This window comes from Anas platyrhynchos, chromosome 7 (genome assembly GCF_047663525.1).
Source record: "Anas platyrhynchos isolate ZD024472 breed Pekin duck chromosome 7, IASCAAS_PekinDuck_T2T, whole genome shotgun sequence".
Classification (NCBI taxonomy): Eukaryota; Metazoa; Chordata; class Aves; order Anseriformes; family Anatidae; genus Anas; species Anas platyrhynchos.
The window spans coordinates 30,730,653-30,758,649 of record NC_092593.1 but is presented as its reverse complement, the minus strand read 5'-3'; the positions used below and the strand labels follow the sequence as shown (position 1 = coordinate 30,758,649).

Sequence of the window (27,997 nt, the reverse complement as noted above, 5' to 3'; positions counted from 1 at the left end):
GCCTGTTAAAATACATATACATATATATTTTATTATTTTTTTTTTTGTTCACTACAGCTTATTTTAACCCACTGAAAATTCAAGCAATTTGCATGTTTCATTTGTTTATCTGCTCCCCTGCATAGAGATCCTGGTATACAGCTTGTAATCCCTTTGGGAAAGCAAATTGGTAATCTGATAAAGAAAACCACAAATGGGAGAAGGCCTTCCAGTTTAGAGAAAAATACATTTCCTTGGGAAAAAAAAAAAAAAAAAAAAAAGTTCATTACTTGGTTATTTTAGCATGCAAGCAAATTTAGGAAATGCTCGGTAGGTAATTCATGAGACTGGGAAAGGGAACGGTCACAGCAACAAGTGGTGTGTTTGGTGTTAGTTCTGCTGTGCTCCGTTGGTGTGTTTCCCCAATAAAGGACATTATTGCTGCCCTCCAGTTTCATTTAAATAATGAAAATAGATGTGTATGAGGCACCTCATCCCTGTTCCGAAGTGTCCTGGGAGGAGATGGTGGGATGGGCTCCATCCCACCACCCTGTGATCCACCAGGGACCACCAGGAGGGTGACAGCGGGTTCAGGTGACAGGCAGCACACTTTTAGGGACAGCAATCACCTAACCTCATCCTGCCCACCGCTTCCACCACCCTCGCTCACACAACATAAGGAGCAAACATCTCCTGCATCCCACGGTGGTGCTGGAGACATCCCGGAGCCCCCAGGGTGAGATTCGCAGCCCAGCTCCACGAGCTCCGTGGGGTGAAGCACATCTCCAGCGGCAGCAATTTGTACCCTGAATCTCTGGCTTGGCAGAGATGGCATTTCTTTGTGGTCTCCTCTCCTTTGTGATCCCCACGCGCTCCAGCCCGTGCCTGGGGAGCTCTACACGCGCGTGCTCATGCGTGACGGAGGGAGAATGCCTCTTGGTGGGAGCTGCTGACAGCTGAATGCGGCAGGAGACGGGCGAGCCGACGGCGTCTTCCAGCCAACAGTTGTTGGCTCCAGCCCGCTGGAAAGCCGGGGAGGAGAGGAACAAAGAGGCACGTCTCTTTTTGGAGAGCGGCATCTGGGTGTTGGGTCCCGTCCCCGTGGCAGGAGCAGCACAGGGGAGCACGCACGGGGGATCAGAGCGGGCTTTCCTCCGTCGGAGATTTATTGCTGGGGAACACGGCTCCTAGGAAGCCTGCGGGGTTTCTGGTTCTCATCTCCTCCTCCCTGCAGCTGCCACATCGCTCAGCTCCGCAAGCTGCATAAATCAGCAGTAAGGGCCGGGAGATGAAAGCGTAAATAGGCCGTCGGAGAAGTTATTGACACTGAAGGGCAAGTTCTGCCCTGACAGGCGCTCTGCAGCCTCCCATTCATTACTGGGGGTGTGGGACGGGTGTCTGCAGGGGCAAAAGTCAGCCCTCGGGACACAGGTTTCATTTGCAGCAGGTCAAACCAATGTGGGCACCTGCAGACAGATCCCCAGCCAGGGCAGGGAAGGTGCTCCGGGGCTTTGCACCAGCTGAGACCTGGTTTCAGCCCCTCCCCACCATTTTATCCTCAAATCCTACTGCCATCCTGTAGCTCCCAGTGCAGACCTGAAGCAGGACAGTGGTGTTTGCAGGAGGGATGGCACTGATAAACCAGGGAAACCTCAGATGTGCTGAGAAATCCCACGTGCTTCATCTGAGACCTACGGGGGAGAGGAGAAGGAAAAGCCCTTTAATTCAACACTCAGCTTTGAAACTTGTGCTTGGAGTATCTTAAAATCTTTAGTTCTCGACTTGCAGGTGAGAAACTCGTCTTTTTCTGTGAAGATGGGGGAAAAAAAAAATCTTTCTAAGACACTGCTTTAAAAGCTGTGAACTGAAAAGAAAGGGCCCACAGGTATTCATGTTGAAAACTCCGGGATTTTGAACACTGCTCCTGACCTGAGGGCGAGGAGACTGGGAGAGTCCCCAAGGGGAAGCTACCTCCCAGGGCTTCACAGCTTGGCATTAGCACACTGCGAATTTAAAAATAAAAATAATAATAAACAACTATTAGAAATAATTATAAATATCCATAGCTTCTTTCTGGAGGAAAGAACAAGCACATGGGTGTCTGCAAGGCACAAAGTTATGGTTGGTCTCAAAAAAGACTCCCTCTTTCAGAGGTTCAACCAAAAGAATAAATTTCTAGGGGTTTCCAGCAAAGGATAAGCACCGTTTAACATTAAGAAAATGGGAAGGGTTTCATCAAGAAGACCTTTCTGCCGAACCTGACGCTGGTGACAAACGGAGCTACTCTCATTCCTCTCTGCCCTCTGACCCTCAACCCCAAAAGGACTTCCCAGGAGCTTCCCGGGAGCGTTTGCCCTCAAACTGTGACCCCAGGGAATAACAGGACTGCTATCGCCAGCAGCAGGAGATTTGCACCAGACTGCTGGCTTTTCCCAGAGCTGAACACCTCTGAGTTTCCCCTCCCATATCTTGCTTCTTTCCACATCACACTTAAACTTTCCGGGGCTGTTTCTCTGCTGTAACACCAGACAACAGGAATGTGACACGCCAGGTTTGTTTGGATAAAGCCAGAAGGGGGGATTAGGGTGAGCTTTCTAATGGAAAACTGGCACCACCATTAGCTCTTAGGTTGGCACCAGGTCCAGGAATAAAACTTACACACAAGAGGGAAGCCTCCGAATTCCCCAAACAGAGAGCATTACCAATGCTCCAGCAGGAGTCGTTAGGCAGGACTCCAAGCTAGAGCTAATGTTTTTCCAAAAATAACTGAGTCAAAAGTCCATAAATGACAGGAATTTCCAGCGCAGAAACCCCAGCCCACGTGCTGTCTGACAGCCAGCTGGGAGCAGTGCCATACGTGGTGCCTCTGGCTTTGGTTCTTTGGGGTCCCCAAGTCCCTTTTCACCCAATTTTGCTGGTGGCAGAAAGGAAAACCTCCTCACAGAAGGGCTGAAGGGGGCTACATGCTGCATGCTGCTGTATCCCCTGACCCCATATCCAGACCTGTAGCTCATCAATAAGGAAGCCAACCACAGCTGGTTAAATCCTCACACTCCAAGCCCACCATAGAAGCATGTTGTGCTAACAACTGCTCTTGCTGCACTGGAACTACTGCTGAGCTAGTAGTTAAGGGCTGCTGAGATAGCCCCTGCACTACCCAGCAGCGACGGCAGTGGGGAAATACTCTTTTTTTTTTTCCAGAGATCTCTCTCTCTCCAGCAGCACTGTCTGCTCTGCATAGCAGGGGATTTCATGCAGAACAAAGATAAAGAAATGCAACCCTGAAACTACTTTTTTAAAACCGGCAGAAACAGGCACTGAAGCAGGCAGGGACGAAAAGTGGTGGGAAACAGCTCCAGAGGTGGGGAGAAGCAGGGGGACTCCACAACTCTTCTTACAGGTGTCCACAGGATCAGTGCTGAGGACTACCGCAGAGGTTTTTCCCCTCTGCAGCCTGTCTACTTCTGACACCCCACATCTGGTGGTGCAATATGATGGCAGCCTTTGGGGAAAATCCTGAATAACGCAAATTTTCTGCCATGCATCCAGACCCAGCCACACCGACAGTTCAATACAAGAAGATGCGTGGTATTTGGAACACCGAATTTGAATCTTGCACATTTGTTGCTCACCAAGGCTGACTTTTCTTCTGCCGTCTCCTGGCTGAGATGAAATTCAGGCTGTCAAGTGGCTCGGGGCTGTTGCTTGGAGATGCAGACCCGTCTATGTGGGAACACTGGCAAGGCTGAGTGCTTTCCCCTAAACAATCTCAGGAGGAGAGTCCAGTGATCACACAGATGGCTGAGCACCATTCCTATACAAGCTGTATCCTTCCAGTGGTACAGTTTTATTTTTCAAAGCGATAAGCTATAATCTCATTAGCTTGGTTCCTTTAGCAATGCGGAATACACCCTATCTGATGGGCAAAAGGAGGCAGGGTTTCGGAAAGCAGTGAAGCACGGGCAGTGTTTTTGCAGCCTTCTCCTGTTTCAGCACGACATTAGTATGTGCGATGTGTGCTCTGGAGCTAGTTTGGTCTAATCCTCTCCTTTGTTTGCCTTCCAGCATTGCAGCTTTTAAACCAGCGTGGCATTAGCTTGCTGCAGAAAATGCAAGGCTGGCTGACTCCAAGGAAGTTATAGGACCCGCACGCTTTTTAGGTTTTGTGTGGCAGCGCTTTCAGAAGGAAGCCTGGGCATCTCCACCGAGCAAGGGCCAGCAGCAGCACACACAGCAGGCTGGGATGGGCCAGGAGCAGACTTATACCAGCATCAATGTCACGGGGAAGAAGAAGGAGGCTTTGATATAATGTTTGTTGGATTTCCATCAGCACTGACAATACAGTGTGTTGGTGGAGGGAACCAGAAAGAAGGAGGGATAAATAAGTCCCTTCCAAGAATCACAATTAATTTCTAACTAAGCATCTGCAAGCAAGTTGTCAGCCTTACCCATATTGTTCACGTCTGTCAAGTATCAGCATTTCAAATGAAGTTGTCCAGAAATCTCATTATCAATAATTTCAAATTTCTGCTGAAAAAAAAAAAAAAAGTAGTTATACTTTAGTTTAACAGAGTACATATAAGAAACTCTCTTCAATTAATGCCTATTTTGAACCTGGGGTGGGAAAAAAATGTCTAAGTTCTGAAATCACATTTGAATCCAAATTATTCTACCTTTCATCTGCAGAAAATATTAGTGATTGACACAGGGTTTCAAACACTTGGCAAGGTCTTTTTTGAGGTGAAGTGCAGACAAGGAGAAAGAAAAAGACTGGGCTAGCAGATAAAAACACCACCTTATAAAATAGAGGCAATGATATTCTGTTAGCAAAGCGAGTTCTGAAGGATGTAAGATATTGAGGCAGAGCTTGGAAGAAATTAAGAAAGAATGGGCATTTATCTGGGAAATAAGGATATCTGTTATCAGCAACCTGTTTATCTCTGCTTACAGCTTCTTTTGGCAAAAAGCTACAGCAGGCTCTTGGGATTTGCCACTCAGGGAGGTATTTTTCCTCTTTGGAGTCCAACTTGCATCTCACCTACCAAGCAGAGGCAAAATGTTGGCAGGAATTAAAAATCTCTCAAAGACTATCGAAGCACTCTGTCTTCAGAAAGACGCCCCACTCTGCCTACACCTCCCCACTGTCACTGTGAGCCCATTTGAAAGGCAAACAGAAAAAGAGAGGGCAGATCTGTAGTCCGTGATCAACTTGGGGTTTCCCTCTTTTTCTTCAGCTTTGGGCTGCCCGGCACATCCCTCAGCTGGGATGGTGGCTCCTCAACTAGCCAGGCACACACACACACACAAAAAAAACATTTTCCTTTAACAAAACAACAGGGAAAAAAAATAACATCTATTCAGAACAGATGTCACTTGGACTGAAGGGCCAGACTACACAGCACTGGTGGAGGGGAACCGTACATGATATTAAACAGATTGCTGGGTTTTCAGACATCGTCTGCTGTGTTTTGAAAGGCAAGCCTTTACCCAGCAACATTTCTCAGGATCCCAGCAGAGTTTCACGGGAGCTACGTCCTCAGCCGACATAAATCAGAGCTCTGCTGAAGGCAGGGACATTGCACCCGCTTCCTCCAGCCATGGGATCTGGCCCCTGAAGCTTGCAGCTCAGCACCCTGTGATCCTGACAGCACTCTCCTTCTTCCAAGACAATCCAAGTCTTGGCAGAAACGTCCTTCTGTTTGAGTGAAAGCACTCCCACTTTGTCATTTCCATCTGTAATTACCAAGGGATTCAGTCCTTCATTGGGAACAACCACGATTGCTCCCTTAAGACTTTGAATGTGCTGGTTTTCAGAGATGGGGAGAGAGAAGGGCAGGGGAGAGAAGAAGAAAATGAAAAATTAAAGCAATGTTTTTTTTTATTTTTTTCAGAACTGGCTTTGGTGACTTAAGAGATTGTCCAAATTCAGTGTATCCCATGGTTGAAGAACAAACAGCCTGGCGGTGGAAGGTGCAAAGCTGTGTTCCCCTGTAGGCAGGACTTCTACTCACCCTTCAGCTTTTCACAAGCCATGAGCTTCATTTGGAGGCTGTGGAGCCAGAATTCTGGCCAGCACAAAGCAGCACTCTCCCACTCGAGGATCCAGCCTGCTCAGCCCAAAAGGACCTTCTAAGGATGCTTCCGTTGCAATGGGGCCGTGGTAAAGGTGACAAAAAAAAAAAAAAAAAAAGATGCTCTTTGCCCTCCTCTGGCAACGAGTCATCTAAAAGCACAAGTATCTGAAGGCACGAGGGCTGAGCCTCCTGCCTGCACCCCTGCCCTGGGCAGCCGCATCCTCCAAGGAGTTTAGGCCTCTGTTTTGAACTCTGAGGCAAATCAAGGCCATGTACTGAGCGTTTTTTTCTCTTTTTTTGCTAATAGCACTGCGTATTGGAGTGTGAATTACAGCCAGCAATAATAATGAACTCACAAGATAATGCCACTGGGGAGAGAGCAAGAAAATTCAGGGCCAGAATACAGAAGCTCTCATCAGGCAGATGGAAGGATCTCTAACGAAGGATTTTGCAGCAGGGGATGGTTTGGATTCAAGCAGATTGATGCATCGAGCCCTTTACGTCTCTTACATATATTTTTTTCTGAGCTTTCTGCACGCAATTCTTGCCAGATTTTTTTTGGACTCTGCTTGGCAGAGAAGTGTTTAATCAGTGTTCAGCCTCTTTATGGGGCTCTCTCTGAGGGAATGGATTCAGGGTAGTGATAGCAAGTGGTAATTTTGGCTGCTTAATCTAGGTTGATTCATTTTAACAGTCTGCTTAACAATAGATACCATGTGGCCATGACCAAAGAAGTTTCATGGTCTTTACTGAGATTTAAAGTAGGTGTGAAATACTCTAAAAATGCATCATTACTGCACGAGTGATAAAAGCTTCATTGCCCTAATGAGTGAAAGAATTGGCACACGCTCCAGAGCGATTATTGCTTTTCTCTTTAAGGTCACTCAGCATTGCGGGATTCCTGAATTTCTGTTATAAAGTTGCAGAGGAAAAGATGAGAGTCTGAAAGCTCCAGATCCTGGAATCAAGTGATCATAAGCATCAAATACATTTCCTTCTAGAGCGATGTGTTCACACAGTGCGGGGAAAAAAGATGGGATACAGTGAATCTTGGGGAGTCTAGGAACTGGAGCCAACAAGCCAGTAGTTGTTGATTTCCTTCCAAGCTCAAAGGTTTAGGATCTATCTAGTGGGATGCTCTGCTTGTGCTGTGCCAGGGTAAGCCATACCTGGTTTTTGTTTTGTTTTGGTTTGGTTTGTTTGTTTGTTTTCCCTTGAGGTGACTCCGTAAGTATACGTATCCCAAAGTGGACAAACTGCTCAGAGCCTCAGCAACAGTGGGCAATCACTACAGGTTTCTCCTACCAAAATAATTTAACTTCTGAGAGTTTACTTTGCAGAATCCTGACCGCATCAGCCTCTGGGGGAGAAGGTTTCTTTAAAGGACACTTTAAGGCTTGTAATGAGAGCTGTTGCTTGAATGTCCTTGTGGCTGTACTGGGTCAAGTGATGAACCAATACTAAAGGAACAGTAGAACTGCAAAATCAAGTGCTAAACAGTTGTGAAATATTCGACCTGGCAATAATAACTCTTGCTGCCATTAGTGACAAAATGCTCCTTCCAGGTGCCCCTCTTCTGAACTTCTGCGCCACCTGTAAAGAAGTGCAGCTCTTTCTTTCAGCCTTGGAGCACAATCCCTGCTCAAGGTTCAACTAAAAGAATTACCAGTTTCTGTAAGAAAGACTCCTCTTGGTCCAAAGCACGTCCTTCTTCAATACTTCAGCCAATACTCAGATGGGTAAAGAGCGATGCACCTGACTTCAGGCTTGACATTATATATATGATTTCTGCATTGCTCTGGGGAGGAGGGATAGAGAGAGCACAACCATAGCATGTCTTATCTCACGTTATAAAGCATGACAGATGTGTTTCTGTAATGCATTTTGCAACTCAGAGTAACAGACAGTCAAGGAAAAGGTTTTGAGATGAGATAGTAATAAAACCATTTTGCATTCCTAAATCAATGCGTGTACAGGATTCAAATTACATTTTAAAAAGCAATATTTACTCTTTACAATAGCAAAGTGTGCCATTCCTTGAGTAACTCGGAGAGCACAATCAGAGCTGGCTCAGGCACAGAGTTTCCAAGCCACAATAATGACAACAGTTTTGGAAAACAATGTCACCTTTAGTTCAGTTTAAATGCAGAGAACGTGGATATTTCTATAACTGAAATCTCACCATAGGACTTTGGTTTTGAGACACCAAGACACTGGTTTTTGGTTTTGCATGTGTGTTTTGTTGCTTTGGTTTTGGTTTTGTCCAAATGATGTAGGGTCACACACACCCCCAGCATTCTTGGCCACTGCTGACCTGCAGAGAGAGACAGCTACAGAGCTGGTAACTCCCGTTCCTGGGATTTCCCCAGGCTGCAGAGCTCAGTTTGTCTGGGAAGCATCTGGTATCCGGACACCACATCCTAGGGCATTAGCATGGAAGTTCGGACCTGGAAAATCCAGCACTGCCCAGTCCCAGGGCAGCCAGGAGATCCCTGCCCAAGGGCTGAGGCCCCCGAGGAGCAGCAGTTCTTCAGAAACTCTCTTCCCCTTCACAGAAGTTGCAGTTTAAAAGCTTTGATCATCACCACTGTGACACTTAGGAGGACAAAACCTGGGACACTTTCTGGAGCATTACCAGCTTGTGATTACAGCACCATTCGGGTTTGAACTTTCCAGCCCACAGTGAAATTAGCAACAAACACCAAGCCTTAATGGCAGAGTTGAACTTGAAATCCCTAGCGCACATCCACCTACAGCCATTCAAGCGTTTTACGCATAAAATCAGCAACACTCCAAAGGCATAAATTGGAACCAGGTCAGTCCCTACCCGCTGCGGGGGGTTGTTACAGAACAGCCTCACCATTGTGCTTACGTGCACATTCTTTCCACCATTTCTGAGAAAACATGGACAGACGGAGTGCACGCACATGTGTCAAGAGGAAAGAGGACAAAGGAAAGGGGGAAGCCCATCTCCAAGAAATCGCTGATTAAAATTGCTCCCAAGTTCCTGTTCCCTCCACATACGAAACAGCTTGCAAAAGTCCAAGTTGGGTGGATAAAATATCAGCCACGTGCCTGACTTACAGCACTGGGACTGAGGTTTGGGCAACACTTCAAGACTTTCCCCTAGGAGTCTATCCAAACCCTCTTTGCTTCTGATGTGGAATAATTTGGAAGTGTTTTTAGGCTGCCGTCTGGGATAACACAAGGGCTATTGTAAACACACATGCAGCCAGTCAGCATCGAGCCCACACAAATCTGGTCTGTACACACATAAATAACTAGCACATATTACTTTTAAAAAGAGAATTAGTTGAAATGCTGAATTACAATTATAAAAAAAAAAAAAGACTAAACCGCAGAGCAGGTCTTCAGAAGAAAAAAAAAAAGATTTTTTTTAAAGGAAAGGGTTATGTATCATGAAATTTTAATAAACGAAATGCACTTAAATGCAGGGCACTGGATTTAAAGAGCTAGGGATGAGATGCAACCATAACCAGCTATCGTCCAAGTGTGTGCAGTGAAGCAAGACCATAATTTCACGGATGCTGTTCCAAAAATACTGCTGCTAGCTGGGAAGGTTTGAAAACGTAACAGAGCGTAACCAGGGCACAGAGAACTGCGCAGACTCAAAGAAAACCTTCTTGAGACGACAGCCCAGAGCTCTCCCAGGAGCATTAACCCTGTGTAGCTGTCGTTTGCCTGACCCCAGCCACAAACCCTGTGCCAGGGTGCTTAGGATGGAAATGTAATTGTTCTTTCGGTGTTGTGGGTTTCTAGAGTACTTTTGTTTCTCTCCACCATAGTGGTTAGGAACAAATTCATCTCACCTGTGAGACGTGTCCCAGCTGGCTTGAAGGCAGAGCAGTCTTTTGGACCTCTCCCAGCTTTCAAGGCAGGCTGCCAGGATCCCAAAAACGTGTGCCTTCTAGGTGTCCTCAAGGGAAGCGATAGCCAGATACTTGCACCATTCAGGCATGGCCATGGTAGGAGATGGAGAGCCCCTTTCCTAGCATAACCAGGTGGCTCTTGCTGTCTACGGGGTGTCTTAAGGCATTACTTCCATAACCTTTAATATTTCTTCAAAATTCCTCTATTTCTGGTATTGTCCTCTACCAGTAGACCTCAGGCAAGCAGCTGAATCACCTCACGTGGGCATCTGAGCAAAGAGGTCAGAGGAGGGATTTGCAGGAACTCTGCTTCCCTTCCTTCTGGCTGAACATTTTTCCTTTCCCACCTCCTCTCAGAGATGTGATATGACTGAGGCCAATGGACCTCACATGAAGGCTTCCATTTTCCCTGGCAACTGGTTTGCATGCAAGGAGTGGAGCCTCTCCATAGCTGGCCCCCAAAAGACTAAATATCTCCAGGCATTTCTGGAGATGCACCAGGCATTTCTGTCCACCATGCCAAGCCTAGACTGGGAGTTAAAGCAAGCAACAGCCAACCAGTCTGCCAAATTTATAGATGTTGAGGTTTTATGTCTTGCTATTTGATGGATTTCAAGCAGAATCCTTCCACACTTTGGTGGGGAGAGTGAACTTTGGGAGGGGGAGGACAGGAAATGAGATAGGAGAAAGATTTCTCAGCAGTAATAAATCCATCTTGATAATAATGGAGCTATGCACAGCCACACTGTGGCTGCACCACGTGAAAAAAAAAAAAAAAAAAAAAAAATTCCCTGGGCAGGGAGTAGCTGGAAATCGAAGTAACATTTCACATGGAGAGGCATAAGCTCTTTGCTCTTCTACCATCAGTTCTATTTTGGCCAACATTGTGCTTAAAGCAATGCTCAAAATAAACAAACAACAAAAAAGAATCATTTTGCCCTTACATTAGTGTTTGGTGTCTGCTGTGATCACACAGGTTATGGGTTGGATCCCACCTGGTAGGCCAAGAGAAGCAGGGAAGAGGAGATGGACCCATGAGAGCCCTCTGAATGAGAAGCCATGGGATTCCTGCTAGCTCTGCAGCAAACAGCGGTATGTTGACGTGGTCTTCTTGGAAGAAGAATTGATCTAAAGACTGCTGAGGCCTGAGATTAGACTTCGTCCACTGCAGCAGCCTCTGGGCAAAGCAATGTCATCAGCCTCTGGTCTGTTCATGGGGTTGGTCTGACGTATTTCCCAAAGCAGAAGACTGGTGCAAAGATCCCATCACTCAAATGCCACATCAACCATTGTAGAAAGGTAGATAAAGTCAGGGATGTAAAGCACTTCTAAGATAACACACAGAAAAGGGTCTGAAACAATGAAAACACTCAATAAAGCACTGAGAGCATTAATTTTACATGAACTCATCATGCACAGTGATTAGTTTAATTTAGTCAAGATAGCAACCACAACCTGATCCTCAACAGCAAAATCCTTCCTCAGTTCTTTGTCTGCGACCTTGCCTGAAGCTCTCACAACTGTAGGTTGAGATATTCAAAAAAAAAAGTCTAAGTTCCTGTTTGTTTGGTGACCTGTCAGGGTAACACATGTAGGGGGGCAGAGAAGAACTTAGGATATGACCCAGCAACACGGAGTCACTTCTGGTAGCAAAGGAAAGTGCCCAAGGGAACAAGCCCAATTTCCAAGGTCTGACTTCTCAAGACATTCAGCTTAGAGGCACTTTAGTTTCTGATTTCTGGAGGTTTACGTACCACAGGGTGACAGGAGGGTCCCACCTGTACCAGTACAGGTTACTCAGTTGACACCACACGAGTGCCAATAGGAAATTTTATTAAATGGAAGGAATTCATCCATCCAGCTCTTCAACGGAGGAGCTTTCCCTGTCTTGTTGTGTCCTGACAACCTAATCAGATCAGTACCCTGAATACTTTTAACTATAATAAATTCACAGGTTATGTATGAAGCCATCTTGCTTTTAGTTCCCCAAACAACTCTAACCTGAACGGGTAAGAATGCCAAATTTGAGCCTCATTTAAACTTCTGCACCTTTCCTGAGCCAAGATGTTGGGTGCAGTCTGGGTGTCTCTGCCCAGATTCCCACTCGTCATGTAAAAACAGTTGGAGATAGTAGGGAGGAAAGGAGATGAGGAGCTGAGAGGCATGTAAGCAGGGCTTGGTATTCACAGCTTATGCAGGGCTTTCACTCTGAGGTTAGAAAGTGGAAGGAAAGCCAAAGATTAACAACAAACACACAGGTGGAGGGAAGGACACATGGGAGAAACACATGGGAGAAGCAGCAGGAGGCAATGATGTCTGCAGGACAGATAATCATTTGGGCTTATTTTTAAACACTAAGAAAACACCAAAGAGACTATTTCCAGACTTCAGAGACTTTTCTCATGTGAGAAATATTAGAATTAAATGGTTTGCAAAGTCATTATCACCATCCACCAAAAGATAAAGAATACTGATGTAATTGAATAACGTACAAGCATCCTTAACCAAGCCAAGGATTAGAATTGGTGGGGAGCATGGAGGATAGACATCTTTTGAAGGGCTGATTAGCAAAGCAATCTAAGAATATTCTCCAGGCTGGAATAAATTAAGATACACACTTTCTTGAGATGCCTGGGATGCTCTGTAATTTTATGGCATCCAAATGCTAAGAAAATCAAGGTGCTGCCAAGATTGCATCACTAAGCATGTGTTAAAGGTCAAAGAGTTGCAAAAAGGTCAGTTTTGCAGGTTATGAACATCTGTAGCAGTTATAATCAAAATGCATGCAATGTCTAGAGCTCCTTATGGCTAAGTAACAAGAACTACAGTAATCATGTCATACACTTCTCACGTAATAGACTTCTTAAGGTTTTGCCTCTCTTAGATTATATTGCCCCTGTCATTATGGAGGTGTCACTAAAGGGGCTGCTTCCTCCCTCCTCTTCTTCCCAGCTATACAAAGCTGAACTGCAACGAGACACCAGACAAGCAGCGAGATGGCAGCCGGCCCTCTGACAGCCAGGAGCCGGGACATAGGGGAGGAACAGCCTCTTATGGCAGCAAGATGAAACAAACACAATAACATCCATTTCTAATTTCTTTCAGAGCTGCCTGATCTTGACAGAGAACAGCAGAGATGGCAGTCAGATTCCTGCTATTCCCAGCAGCACTCCAGTTACTCGCAGACAGCTGAGAAGTCACAGGCGAGACAGAAATGGATGCGGTTTCAGTCCTTTTTCCTGTTATGACCATGCTACACGATCTCGGCTCCATTTTCCTCCCCTTCCATTCCTGGTGGTGGAAGCACTGATGATGAGGACAAGGAGCACATTAACTCTGCTTTGGAGAGGTCGAACTGGCTGAAGCTATTCTCAGCTGGAACAAGCGATCTCTAACAGCAGGTGTGAGTGCAGACTTGTTGCCTGACCTCAGAAACACCACTTAGAGCACTCACCCACTTAGCTTTAACCATTAGAGTGAGGCAGGTGCCGAGCCACCTTCTGTAGTCCACAGGGAGCAGTCAGCTGTAGCGGCCAGCCTTCAGCAGCCCTCATCTCTTACCTCTGCAGTGAGGGAGCCTTGGGGTCTCAATAAGAACAGATGCCAGATTTCTGCATGACAAAGTAAGGTTAGATATGTATTTAAAGGTCCCTTCCCTTCCCTTCCCTTCCCTTCCCTTCCCTTCCCTTCCCTTCCCTTCCCTTCCCTTCCCTTCCCTTCCCTTCCCTTCCCTTCCCTTCCCTTCCCTTCCCTTCCCTTCCCTTCCCTTCCCTTCCCTTCCCTTCCCTTCCCTTCCCTTCCCTTCCCCCTGTAGTCTTTTAATGTGTTTTCAGCTGGAAAATTCATCTTGCAAAAATCACTGTATATCAAAGATTGGGAAATTCCCTATCAGCTCTAATTAACATTATAGCTCCATTATGAAGGGGTGTGGTGTACGTACTTCGCTGTAGACAAAAGCAGATGTGCTTCAACATTGTACACTGCTCGGGCAGATCCTTGTTCCTCTCAAATACACAGAAATTCCCCCTGCCTTTCCTTCTCCCTCTTACTTCATAGAGCCATCAGACCATCTGTGGATTACAAGTCCTGAGCCCAGTGCCAGCTCCTTGCACAACACAAAAGAAGGGAGGAAACTACCAGTAGGAATTCATTTAAAAGTCTTAACTTGGGGAGGAAAAAAAAAAAAAAAAAAAAAAAAGATTGAGAGAGAGAGATCTGCCTAGGGGAAAAGCATCTGGCTTGGTAGCAGGATGGAAAGCACAATGCAAATCCTTCAAACTGCCATCACATATTTTTCTCTGCAAGTCAGTGCAAAGTGAGGCATGTACCCCAGGAAGCAAGAGGCCAGAGCCTCAGTCAGAAACATTTTAGCAAGGAATCGTCAGAAATCCATATTCTCAGCATACCAGAGGCAAATTCCTTCTCACTTCAGACTAAGGCGTTGCCTGACATATAGGAAAGAGTAAATTGGATAAAGCCAGCTTGACTTGCACGTGGGCCAGGACTTCAAGTGCTGGATCAGAAATAAGTAGGAGCCACGTGAGAGCATCCACCATTTTGAGCACATCAGCAGAGAAACATCTACATGAAGGCGTATGACTGCTCAGCCAGCCACTTCCCCCATGTTCTGATGACAGCACGAGCTGTTCCCAATGCTGGCGTGCCTCCATGGTTATTAGCAGCTAATAATAATAATAATCCAAGCATTTCTGGGCTCATCATCACAGTATCCGAGGGTGGTCAAAAGTATTGAAGGGTTTGGTTCGCTTTGGCTGTGGAGAGTCCAAGCTGGAAATCTGATGTGGCTTGAGCCCAGTGAGTCCCTGCAGGGAGACGTGGATGGTGTTGGGCTCTCCCAAGGGAAATCCTGACCCAGTGGCCAGCACCCCTGCCGTGCACAGGGAGAGACAAAGTCCCCAGGTACAAGCAGCAAGCACTGCAGCTGACCCTTGTGCCACTCATTGCTTTCCTTGCCCATCAGTCTTGCCTTTTTGCACAGTGGCCTTGTTTCAGAGGTGGAGTTGTGGCGGGGATCTTTCAGGCTGTGTAACAAAAGGGAAGCAGGCCAGGCTGCTTATTCTCTTGGGCAAGTGTTTCAACACAAGCCTTAGCAGGAGGAGAGTCAGGACATCGTGTCCTGCAGCTCCGTGGCCAAGGGACAGAACCACATCTGGATTTTCCAAGAAGGTCTCATCCCATAAGCTTACATTGGGGAGGCTGACCAGCTGAGCAGAGACGTGCACACATTTGATTTCTTTGTCCTGATCAGCCCCTGTCATTAGATAAACTCCAGGCTGCTAAGACCAAGGCAGAGGTAGAACCTCCAGCCACCTTAAGGGCTCCAGGATCAACCAGAATGAGAAGAGGTACTCACAGCGTCGGGTGGGAGGTAGGTAGGGAGCCCTGGGAAGTTTCCAGTTTGGGACTTTAGACCCTCATTTCCTTCTCATCCGTGACTTCAGAGCTCAGCTCCTTTGATGCAGCACTTCTCAGTCTCAGCCCTGCAGACCCTGGTGAGCTATGGGTTACGGATAGGTCTCTGAAACGTAAAAAAAAAAATAAATGCACATTTCTTGTCAGAAGGCTTAAATTCACTGTGTGGGAGTCTGCAAGAAAATGCCTGGTACTCTGCACGTTGAAATGAGTCGAAAGCTGTTGGCTCAGCTTTAAATCTCATGTCCCCACACTGCAGGGTAGCATCGGGTGACAAACCATGGCCAGTCAGTGGGAGAAGCCTGGGCAGGGTGGTTCATGAGGCTGTCTCTAACGGGGATCTGTGCTCAATCATCACGATTTATCATGTCATTAGGAAGTACAAAAGATGGTATTTTCATCTGAAATTCTTGCCAGCACTGTTACAGAGTTAAATATCTCAGTGGTTACCTGCTCTCCAGCCCAGCTCTGCAGCATTACATCGAAGCCTTGTCTCCTTTCCCCTTCCAGCAGAGCACCAAAGCCACTCATTACACTTGCCTCCACTCCAGTTTTCTTCCTAGAGCTCACGCACATCTGGCAAAAGCAAAAAGCAAGAAACATACTGTGCTAAATAAGATGCCTTTGACCTGAGTCACTGAGTGGGACGCAGAGGAAAAACATTCACTTGGAGACAAGGTGAAAGGCGTCATGCCAAAGAATTTTGCAATGAACAAAACAAACCAAAAACAAAAATCACACCCATCAGGAAGCTGCCTGCCTCGAGGAACCCCACAAATCAGAACTGCCCATGATAGCTCAATCTCTCAGCGTCCCCATAGCCCGTGGAGCCAAGACATACAAGCATGCTGGGATCCCCCTGGAAGAAATTTCAAGGCTCAGTGGTGAAAATAAATCATGTCTTAATGCACTTACACTTAAATTTCTCCAAAGTGGTTCATAGCGTTAAAACACATCTCTCTCCCATTAACTTTCTAGTGGGATATGTGAGTAGTGGAGGCTTGGAAATGTAATCACAGTGCATCCCTTAATCGCCGTCAGGGTCTTCAAAAGGTAGCCATCAGCCCAGATCAGAAGGTGGCAAATAGACTTGTGATCACTTGCAAAGGTGGCATTTCTGTGAGCTGATTTCTAACCTATCACCCCAGGCTGTGTTTTGCAATACATTACAGTCACAACTAGCAGCTACAGGCTGGTTTCTGAGCACAAAATCTGGGAGAGGGGTAAAGTCCAGCCATTATGCCCCAACTACAGAGCAGGGACACTCCACAAAGAGGAGAGGTCATCTAGCCAAAACAGGAGAAAAGCCAGGATCATACGAGGGGTGAAGGGTGGCATGTTAGCAACTGAGTGGAAGCAACAGGCATCACCTTTTTTCTTTCATAAGCACGACGCTTGCTCAGAGACAAGCAGAGGGAAGACAAAAGGAATAAAAGAGAAAAAGGTCTGATAGAGGTAAACTCATTCCAACATTTTGAAATACGTTTTTATTTCAGGTTGAAACAGCCTCTGAGTTTCCTTCAGTTTTTATTGGGGAGAAAGATGTCTTTTTTTACATGATAGTCTGAAAAAATCTAGTTTTACACTTCATGGCAAACAAAAGACATTGGATCAAAATCATTTTAACATTTTCTCCCAAGAGTTCCCCAAAAGCCTTCAACAGGGTCAACTGAAATTGCTTTTTGTTTCTAGCTAGTGCAGCCAATTGACAAACACTTCAACTATGTTCAACTTTTCTTTAATCCACATTTCTTGTTTTGCAAAGCTACATGGTTTTCAAGCAGATCTCTCTACTAGCTGCTATGGGGACATAATGCCATCCTCTCCAGCTCAGCAGATTTCAAATTCTCAGTATTAATAAGATTTGTCATACACTATCTGCTTTTGTTAGATATTAATCTCATCCCCAGGGGACTTTTCTCTTTCCTCTGCATCTGGCAGAAGAAGCCCTGCTGCCCATAGATTTACATGGAGATGCACCAAGTTGTCCTTCCATGAAGAACTCCAGCTCACAAGAGTGGATAATCAATTCCACATGAAGATCTGTGAAAAATCTGTTCTCTGACAGAACCCTCCACTGCAGGAGTTTAAACTGGTTCCAAGTTGCTATTAAAAAAAAAAAAAAAATCAGAAGAAAAAGAAAAGAAAAGAAAAAATAATTTATGCAAATAATGAAGTGTTAACAGTTCTTGCAATATTTGGTGCTTTTCCCAAAGCCATAGCTCACAGAGGTTAACATGAGAATCCAAGCAATTGTGTACACTTCTGAGCCTCCTGTTTGGGGAGGGGTGGGGGGAAGGCAACATTTCAATGGTTCCCAAACCCAGAAACAGGTTAAACAAACTTCTGTGTGGAATCGCACAGGTATAGCTGAGCTTGACTTGGAATGACAGGAATCTACTGGGTGGGGTTGTGGGGTCTCTGGTGCCTATTCCAGGACTATTTTCTCTGATTCTTTTTATGCCTGTGTTTCTAAGAGCTAAAATTACACTGCTTTCAACCAAACTTTCATTTCACATGGCTCTTTACGTCTTAAGACACAAAGGGAACAATATTTGCCATTCAAACAAAGCAGCCAATTCTCTTTCCTCCCCACTCTCATTTCTGCCTTCTGCCTCCGGACAAGGGTATCCTTCCCCCATGCTAATTAATACATGGATAAAGGTTCACCTTGAGGTTGAGAGTTTTATGGAAAAATTAATTACAGAACCCAACTTTACAATTACCAGTTGAGACACTCACATTATCTGCCATAAGACCCCTCGGGCTTCACCTGGATAGAAAAAAAAAGTTTGCAGTGTGCTGTGAGATGACTTTGAAGGCTAAGCTTTGAGAGCTAAGCTCTAGAGAAAGTACAAGAGCACAAGCAGGGCCACCAAAGACCTCGGTTATGATGATACATAGCTGGGGGGCATCAACAGGTCAGACGAAGAAACAATAATAGGTCAGACACACCATAACGTACTTGCCAAAATTTAAGAGAACTGAGAGTAAAATCATAAGAAGGTAATGAATCTCCTGCACCCACAATTTGACATTCAGCATCCACTGCTGGTGCTGGGTAGCAGCAAATCTATTAAACAGGCCGAGAACTGCAGTGGTTGGAAGATGATGCATGATCAATGCAGTGAGAAAGCTTTCCTTAGACAAGACATCTGAAAATGTGCAAACGGTGTGGCAGGTTCTCACATCAGCCTTCGGAGTTAGTGGTATGGAGCGGCTTAAGAAGATCAAGACCACTTGCATACTTAGATCTCAGACCTGCAAACGCTTACATACACACTTTGGTATTTGCTCGTGCTCCCCATTCCATAAATTTTCTTTCATTTCAGGCTCAAGTGATGGAAAATCCTCTCTGAGCACACGAAGAACTTGCTGAAGACAGAAAGTGAAGTATGGCAGAAAGTCACCATCTGGAGAATATGAAAGACTCCTCAATTACAAAATCAAATAATATTAATAATAATAATAATAATAACCAGGAGAAAAGTCATATTGGCACTATGCAGCAGGACTGTATAGACTGCCATGCATGGATTTCACCCACCCTCTGGGAGCTCCCACTGCCAGTTGCTGCAGCCTATGACACCCTTCAGGGTGTTACTTTTAAATAATGAACCAGATTCCTCTGGAGGAGGTTATATTCAGACAGCCCTTCCTTGTGCACATGCATTCCTGGCCATGCTTCCACTCCCAGCTAGATTTCCTATATTTCCTATAGATCTTTTAGTCCCTGCAGTCTTAATCCACTTGAAACAGAGGGACATATAACAGAGGGACAACTCAACATCCTGCCTAAAAGTTTTATACAGCAGGACAAACACCACAGCTCATAACCTGGAACTAATTCCACCACACACCTGAAGTGCTCACACCACTTAGGAACACACCTCTCAGTTTTAAGAGGAACAGTCCATTAAGGATGAGACAACACACTGCAGAAAGAGCTGCATTTTGTAACATATCCAAGGCTCTGCTTGCCAATCTAGTAATCAACTTGCTGGAAAAATTACCTAAAAAAAAAAAATAAAAAAAATCAAGCAAGCATTATATCAGCAATATATAAATGTAAATTCCTCACAGCATACATTCCTGAGCCATTTCTACAGTCCTTATTAGAGGCACTGCATTGCTGCGGATAAATCCTTTTAAATTATCTGTTTAAAAAAAAAAAAAAAAAAAAAAAACAACTATGAGATCTGTGAGCAGGAAAAAAAATAAAAGGAAGAAAGTAAGAAAAAAAAGTCCCTGAGTGACTGTCACAGAGAAACAAAGCAAGAAAAGAAGAGGAAGCAATGAGTTGTGGACCACCATTGGTGGGCACTTGAATAGGAGCCCTGTGCTTGACACTACTGTGACTTTGAACAAAACCGAAGTCAAACAGCTATTTGTCAAGGAGTACTAATGCACACAAGTGGTGAGAACCTGGCCCTTCTGTAAAAATGTGTCAGGGACTTTTCTGTAGGGCTGCGCCGAGCCCCCTGATGGATTGTTGTACTCTGAGCACAGCATTGTGAGCAGTAATAATAAGACATCTGGTCAGTTCTCTTTCTGAAAGAATATTTTGGCTCAGTGGGAATCACGTGAGCAGCTCCATGCACAATGCACAGCCTCGGCTGCCTCACTGCCATGGACCTGCAGCACTGGGCCCGTCCTTCCCTGCTCCCAGTGGTACCTTCTGGTCCCAGCTTCACCAGCCCAGCTCCAGGATGTGTGGCGAGCGACCAGCATCTCCTTCACATCTTCCTGTCTAGGCAATGCACAAGTACCAACTTCGCATCATCCATTGTAGTCTCGATACCCCACTGAATGAGGAGAAACGTCTCTTTGATAGGATGCTCAGGACACCATGGCCAAGATGACACACACAGGTTGTGCAGCTCGTCCCTGATTATACATGTATAGCACAGTCCCTACATGTTAAATCCACTATGTGTATCCAGATCAGGCAGGCAGAGCATACACAGTAGGTCTCAGGACAACAAGGACAAGGAATTTGTTGTGCTGACACTAATTTGTTTGTACACACCTAGCAGATGTCTCTTGGATCTGGGGAGGTCCAGCAGCTCCTGCTCTCATCAGGCTACGAATGTCCATATTCCTTGTGGATCGTGGCTTGGGAAGGGGTCCAGGGTTTCATCACTGTAGAGAAGATCAAACATAACAGTTCATAACATGAAGGACATGGAGACCCCCACCCAGCAGGGGCAGGAAAAAAAAGCCCAGTTTCATTTGTGGCAGTGAGGGACGTTAGTCAGAAGAAAGACTGAGAGCCCTGAGACCCAGGTAGCAAACACTAGGGAGGCAGAAAGATCCCTCAAGGTGGCTATCTAAGAACAGGACGGCACAGAGTCTGCTTCACTTGCTTGTTCTTCAAGCCCTGCCTTTCTGCAATCCCCCTGCTATTTGTTCCTCAGAGATTTTTGATCTTAAAACCCCACATGTGCAGAGAAGGTCCATGCTTCCCCCTTCCTACATGAAAGCGCTGGGGAACAAGCAGGTATTTGTTAACACAGCTTTCAGGCAGGAAGCTGTGAGGTGCTAAAAGTCCTTTACAAAGCTCGTAGGCCAAAACAACCCCTTTGGTTAACTCAGAGTTGCTTCGCTGAGCTCAGGTCTCCAGAAGAGACCACCTACAGCTTTCCTTGGCAAGGCACAGAGCTGCTTTAACGTGGGACTGCAGCATACATCATCGTCTCCCCAAATAGAGCATCGTTCAGCTGGCGAGGAGGGAAGGATGAGCTGCAGGAAGATTTTAGCAAGTTGCCAGTGCAAATAGGCTCCCTGGCTGCAGGTAAACCACCAGCAGCTCCTTGGAAGCCATCCACCTTCCTTCCTATGTGTTGGCAGGGCCCGAGGCAGCCAGCTCACAGCCCCAGGGAACCAGGCATAAATTATAGAGCAAATTACATAAGAACAAAGTTTCTAAAGTTTTTAAAGGTTTCTTAAAAGTTTCTAAAGGGAGTTTCATTTCGGAATACATTTTACACAAAACCCCTGGAAAAATAGGAATTTCATGTAAACCCTGACAATCTTGAAACTGTAGTAGCAATAAAAAAAAATAAAAATAATAAAAAAATAAATTGTCAAAACAAAACAAAAATAAATAAATTGGACAGGGCTGATAGCATCTCCCTGCTGTGACAACCACGAGCTCAGCAGTATGAGCACATAAACCAGCACTGGCCAACCCTTCAGAAGACCTCTTGCAATATCCTACATCCTGCAAGCAATGAGGGGAGCAAGGGGAGCTGTGAGCTGGCTGCAAATGGAACTTGAAAAGTGAGGAAAATAAGGGAAAAAGAAGCAGAGAAAGGAACGTTGAAGTGGAAGAAGAAAAAAGAAAGATGTCTCTCTGCTTCAAATATTTCACAACAGAGACCCACTTTCCAAATACTGTTTCACTGTGGGGAGAGGAGTGGATAGCGTGGTTTTCATTTCATTTTCACTTTGAAAACACTGTTTTTATTTTTTTTTTTCAAACATCCACTGAAGTGCAAATTTTTACCAAACCAGTACAAAAAAGAAAGATTGCCTCAAAGCTGAACTTTTTCAAAGCCACATCTGTTCGCATTTATAGGGCTGCAGCTGAGGAAGGCTCCAGCAGCCCCTCATCAGAGGGTTACGGGGGGTTACGGGCCCAAGGCGAGTGCACACGGTCCCAAATGAACACCGGTGCTGCTGCTTTTTGCTGGAGGTGCTGGGGGGCAAGCAAAAGCCAGGCGGCTTCTCCTGCAGCCAGCTCGGTGCTGAGCCGGGGAGATAAGGAGCCGCGGAGGCTCAGCCTGCAGGAGAGTGATAAAGGGTGCCCCCACACTTGCAGTCCCCATGGTGGGACTGGGCGCCCCTTCCCAAAGGGTGGGCAAAGCCCATGGTACCCAGGGCCAACAGTGTCTTGGTGGAGTCACAGCCCTGCTGGCAGGGAGAGGACAGTGCACAGATGGGCCCAGCGGCCATCTTCAGGCCTCTTCTCCACCATGCCGCCCACTGAGCCATGGAGGGAATTTGGACCAGGGTGATGGTGTCCCAAAGCCAGTCCTGGCTTAGCACAAGGCCGAGTTTTGTCCTGAGGAGCCTCTCCTTGCACGAAGAGCAACCACCAGGAAAAGTACCTCTTGGGTTAATTAACCTCTCGCTTGGGGCAGGCTTTATCTGCCACCAGTTAGGGGGAAGGCAACCTCGAGTTGTGACGGGGAGATTTAGACTGGATATCAGGAAGAATATCATCACTGAAAGGGTAGTAAAGTGTTGGAATGGGCTGCCTAGGGAAATGGTGGAGTTCCTGTCCCTGGAATTATTTAAGAAACATATGGACGTGGTGCTTGGGGAAATGTCTTAGTGGTAGATTTCATAGTGTTAGGTTGATGGCCAGACTTGATGATCTTAGGGGTCTTCTCCAACCTAAATGATTCTACAATTCTCTGGTTATGTCACCACCACACCCATACATCAGCATGGCCACCAAGCCCAAGAACTTCATAGAGATCTTCTTATGAATGCTCCCAGCCGCACAGTCCCTGCCTGCACACTGGCAGTGAGAAATGTAGAGAGAAGGACATGGGACAGAGACTTGTACCATGATACATGACAGTGACACTCTGTCCTCCCTCTGTCCTCAATACAGACACTGATCACTGATGGTGACCCTGTCACCATACTCAGATCTTCCTGTGCACGACATACACATTTCTGCTGTTTCAGAGATCATCCTCTCTTTCCTTCTCACCAGCACCCTGTGACCTTGACCCCCATCCCCACTTTTCCATTGCCAGGTGCCAACAAGGACCCAATGCAAAGCTTTCTGACACTACCTGGCCACAGAAAGCTTGTAGTGCTGGGCTGAGCAATGTAGGATTTCCCTAACCCTAAAATCCTTAAACCCCTAAAACCAGATGGCAAGCCAAAGTTTTTTTCTGACATGCAACAGAATCAGAACTGACATGATTGGAAAAAACAAGTTCAATTCCTCTTGGCAGGATATTAATTTAGAAATCTCTGGTGTCATCGCCCCAATTCACAATGAATTTGAATCCAAGCTTTCCTAGTGCCAGATGACACAAAGATTTGACAGAGAAAGTAATTGGAGGAAATGGCTCTGTAATCTAGCTATTGTGCTGGCAAAATCCAGCTCTCCTGAAGAACAAGGTTCACTTCCTGGCATGGCTGATTCATCATCTTTTATTTGTCCCCAGTGCCTCTTGACTTTTGTCTGCCTGGCAGGGATGGCACAGCCCCTTCTAAACAGCATCAGAGGTCTCCTGGCTATTCAGGCTTTCATGGGCCTTGGTGAGCAGCAACAATGGCATGACGAGAGCGTTACTGAGAGCAGCCCTGATGAGAAGGACCTGGGGTGTTGGTTGACAAGAAGCTCGACATGAGCTGGAAATGTGTGCTTGCAGCTCAAAAAGCCAGCTGCATCCTGGGCTGCACCAAAAGCAGTGTGGCCAGTGAGGGAGGGGATTGTCCCCCTCTACTCTGTTCTTGTGAGACCCCACCTGGAGCCCTGCCTTCAGCTCTGAGGCCCCCAGCACAAGAACATGGAAGTATTAGAATGAGTCCAGAAGAGGCCACAAGGATGGCCAGAGGCTGGAGCACCTCTCCTACAAAGACAGGCTGATGGAGTTGGGGTTGTTCAGCCTGGAAAAGAGAAGGCTCCGGGGAGACATTATAGCAACTTTCCAATACCTAAAGGGGGCTACAGGAGAGCTGGGGAGGGATTCTGTCAGGAAGTGCAGGGATAGGACAAGGGGTAATGGCTTTAAACTGAAAAAACGTAGATTTAGATTAGATGTTAGGGAGAAATTCTTCACTATGAGGCTGGTGAGGCTCTGGCACAGACTGCTTAGAGAAGCTGCGGATGTCCCATTCCTGGAAGTGCTCAGGGCCAGGTTGGACGGGGCTTTGGGCAGCCTGGTCTAGCAGAAGGGATCCCTGCCCATGGCAGAAGGGTTGGAATTAGATGATCTAATTAGAAGACCCTTCTAACGCAAACCATTCTGTGATTCCGTGATGAGCCCCACAGGGTCAAGTGTTCACAGGCAGGGTGAAGAGCAGGCTTGGATAAGTCTCATGGGCTGCTCCCCTGGGGCAGCATGCACGCTGGCAGAGCGAAGCTCGGATGGTGGCACAGGCTGTGCTGTACTGGTGCAGATACAAGGACAGGGCACATTCAGGTGGGAGTGATCCCACCTGGAGAGCCTCAAGGCCTCTGTCCACTCCACATAAACTGCTGCACTGAAGAACAAAAGAGTTTGCCCCGGTCCCACCAGAAAAAAAATATATATATATATTTTATATATATATATATATAAATTAATTAATTTAAAAAAAAAAATGGAAAAGGGAGAAACACGATGGAGAATTCATAAAATGTGTTCTGTGCTGAATTTAACAGCTTTTACCTAGAAACATTCATGTACACAGGTCCTGAACCATAACACACAGCATTTTTCCACTGCTCTAATAACAACCACTTTATTGACCTGTGTTTTCATGGCGTTCCACTAATCACTTTGTTTTTCTAACTGCCATTATCTAGGCTGGATGGAGAGCTGCTCTGGATGAATGTCAGCTCCACTCCCAAGCTGCACCCCCGAGATCTGATAATTCGACTGCTGGAGCAATGTGAAACTCTATACCTGCTAGCTGTGCATATCCAATCGATGGCAAGTTCCCTTTGGGAACCCTGTTAAAATGCGCTCTTGCCCTTCAGAAGGCTCCTCTCTATTTAAATAAACAACTTGGAAGATCGAGCATAAGAGCAGTCTAACATACCCTGGTATCCGAATACATCTTTTTGCTCCATGATTTGATTCCCTGATTAAGTGAGCACCAGCACACTGAATGCACATGAAGCCAGTGATTTGGTGGAGGAGGAGTGGAAGAGCTCAATTATTTTTCCTCATCTGCTATCAAAAAAATATTAGGATAGTAAACAGAGCTAGCAATCACATAGAAATGCCCGGGAGAGCTCTTACCTACTGGTATGCAGATCTGTCATCTGGAATTCATTTATTCACGTTCACTATTCATACTATTAAGCTACAGAGGTGGTTGGGCAAGGACATATTCAAAACAGATCTGAAGTTATTGAAGGGGCTGCCACCAGTCTCCAATTCCAATGTCACCTCTGGATGTAACCAAAGGAACCAAAGCAGCCAATTAGTATTTCAGAAGAAGCAATGTCAGTTTTCAACAACACCAGCGTTATTAAACAGATATGGCTCCCATCATCCTGAAAGGCAGAATTCTGCCTCCTTCTGTCTGCGAATTCATTGGTGTTATCAGAAACAGAAAGCATCTCTATCATACTGCAGGTCATGAAGGCCCAAATTCATCCTTGGGTTAAACCAAGGCACGGTGTCTGGTTCTGCAGCCAGTAATTGCCTATCAGACCTGTATTGCCACCAACCAGCTAAAGTGTGATGAGTCTTGGGTGTCTCTAAACTTCCTGCTGGAAAGATTGCAAAGAAAAATGGTTTATCTGCCTGGTGAGTCCTATTCTGCATCTCATTTTGCTGCTAATTCCCCCAGAAAGCTTTCACAGTACTCAGGATCCTCTGCATCTTGTTTAATTATATTCAGTAACTTAAACTGCCACAGAAAACCTGCTTTGGCAATAATCACTCAGAGCTCTAAAGAAACCCCATAGCCCAGTGGAAAACATAGATCTAATTAGTGCATTGCCCTTAACTGCAGCCTTATTTCTCTTTGCAGCGATGCATAGGCAGGTATGTACAGTGGTAGCTTACCCCAAATGTGGTTCCTCCATGGCCTGAGAAGCAGAAGACACGCTGCCTGCCTCTGATTTTGGGGGTGTAAGCAGAAACCCAGCAGGACCCCCACACCATTTGGCACCAGGACATCCTACGGGCAGCTCGGGGCTCGGCTTACTCCCAGCAGTGCTCCAGGGGGACCACACGTACGAGGGCTGAAGGAAAAAAAAAAAAAAAAAAACCACATACAAAGATCGTGGAAGTCTCAGGGCAAGTAAATTACTGTTAATTGTGAGATATTTGATTGCAAGAAGCACCAGATGGCCAGCCATATGTTTTTGATTGTAAAATTAAACAAGATTAACCCAAACAGGATTTCCTCAGCATTCTTCTCTGACTGGCTCACAAATACATCTTTAACACCTATGCCACAGATACAGCACAATCAGAAGCTCTTCCTGCCTTTCCCTAATCTACTTGGGCTAAATGCTCGGCCGAGCAATGCCCTGCACTTCAAGATTTCCAAGTGCAGCGGGACTGACAAGAAGCAGGAGACGGATTAATTAAGAGATGAGAGAAATGCGAAATGTCAGCTCAAACAGAAGTAAAGTAACACCAGCAAAACACCTTCCCTTTCACTCTGTAACAACACGAAGGGCACAAATGGACGGGAGAGGACCTTGCTACGCAGACCACCTCCACCACTGCTCAAAAAGAGCCTTTCGGTATAGTACCACTACAGAAAAAGGCGTTTTCTCTGCCTTTCAACAGTCCTCTGGAGCTCTGCACCACCAAAACCCCGCTCCTGCCCTTCTCCTAGGAAGGGTGGTGTTGCAGAAGCTCAGTTTTTCTTTGTGTGATGAGGGGTAACGATGCAATTTGCAGGCTTTGGCTATTCCTTGCTTCAAAATAGCTGAATTCCGAGACCAAGCCCTGCAGAAATCAGCTCAGACAAACTTTGCCTAGCAAGTCAAGCTTGCACGACCTGCTGCTCCGGCAAGTTTTCATCCATCAGCTACCAAACCTGCTCACAGAGTCAGCTGCCTCTCACGCTCTCCCTGGAAGGTGGACCGTAGCCAAAAAGGCCCTTCCAAGCCCACCCAGCTACCATATGCACACACACGTTATCATATTGGATCTCGCAGCTGAAGCCGGGCCGAGCCCCCAGTCTCCCTGCAAGCTTTTCTCATGCAGATTATGCACGTCTTCGTTTGTTTGGAGCAAATCGGTTGTGAATCGAACATAAAGGGTGTTCGGGGAGATCTCCCATTGCGCCATTCCCCAGCGCAAATCCCCAGGACACGGCGCGTCCCGAAGCTATCAATAACACTCTGCCCACACCCTCCTATCTTATCACACCCGGGCAGACAACCTGTTTGGAAAGTGTAATTGCCCATCAGCCAACAGACAACGAGATAGGGCTCTAGCTCATGTAAACATGATTTTTTTTTTTTCTTTTGCTTTTAAGCTTTGAGTATCTTCACTTTCTGGGTTTCTCTGGAGGGCAAAATGCCTTTCTTTGTCCATCAGACAGCAGACCATCGTGGTCTGACCCTCACCTTATTCATCCCTGTCCTTGAACTTGACTGATTCATGGTCATTTAACATGCAAAGACACACAACACTGCAGGATTGCTGCAGTTTGGGATGGGGTCTTTAATAAACAACAGTTTGAAGCCCCCCTTCCATGATGCTGAGGAAAATGAACCCAAAAGGCAGGTGCTGGCAGAGCAAACCTTCCCTCCTGCAAACACAGAAAAGCCTGGCTCAGCAGCAAGGCATTAGCAAAGGGAGTACCCGGGCACTGATACAAGAACAGCCTGCTCCTTCCCAAACTGCAAGTCCCTGGTTGGAGGCAGCCCAGCCATCCAAGCTGCCCATCACCTGCTTCACTTTGATGCTCCTT

The 27,997-nt window shown here is 46.1% G+C and overlaps 1 long non-coding RNA gene across 2 annotated transcripts; it reads right to left on the bottom strand.

The window, feature by feature from the left end:
* Positions 1-13: 13 nt before the first annotated feature.
* On the bottom strand, positions 14-27,997 carry LOC106019170 (uncharacterized). 2 transcript variants are annotated; one of them, XR_011810764.1, is made up of 11 exons: positions 26,128-27,997; positions 25,354-25,505; positions 20,406-20,518; positions 20,052-20,181; positions 18,656-19,389; positions 15,827-15,952; positions 15,318-15,482; positions 13,884-14,048; positions 8,236-13,554; positions 3,612-7,851; positions 14-1,670 (listed from the first exon to the last, which is right to left on the bottom strand). It is a non-coding gene; the product is annotated as an uncharacterized lncRNA (long non-coding RNA). The 2 variants fall into 2 exon arrangements; XR_011810765.1 differs by lacking the exons at positions 18,656-19,389; positions 20,052-20,181; positions 25,354-25,505 and having other exon boundaries at positions 3,612-13,554.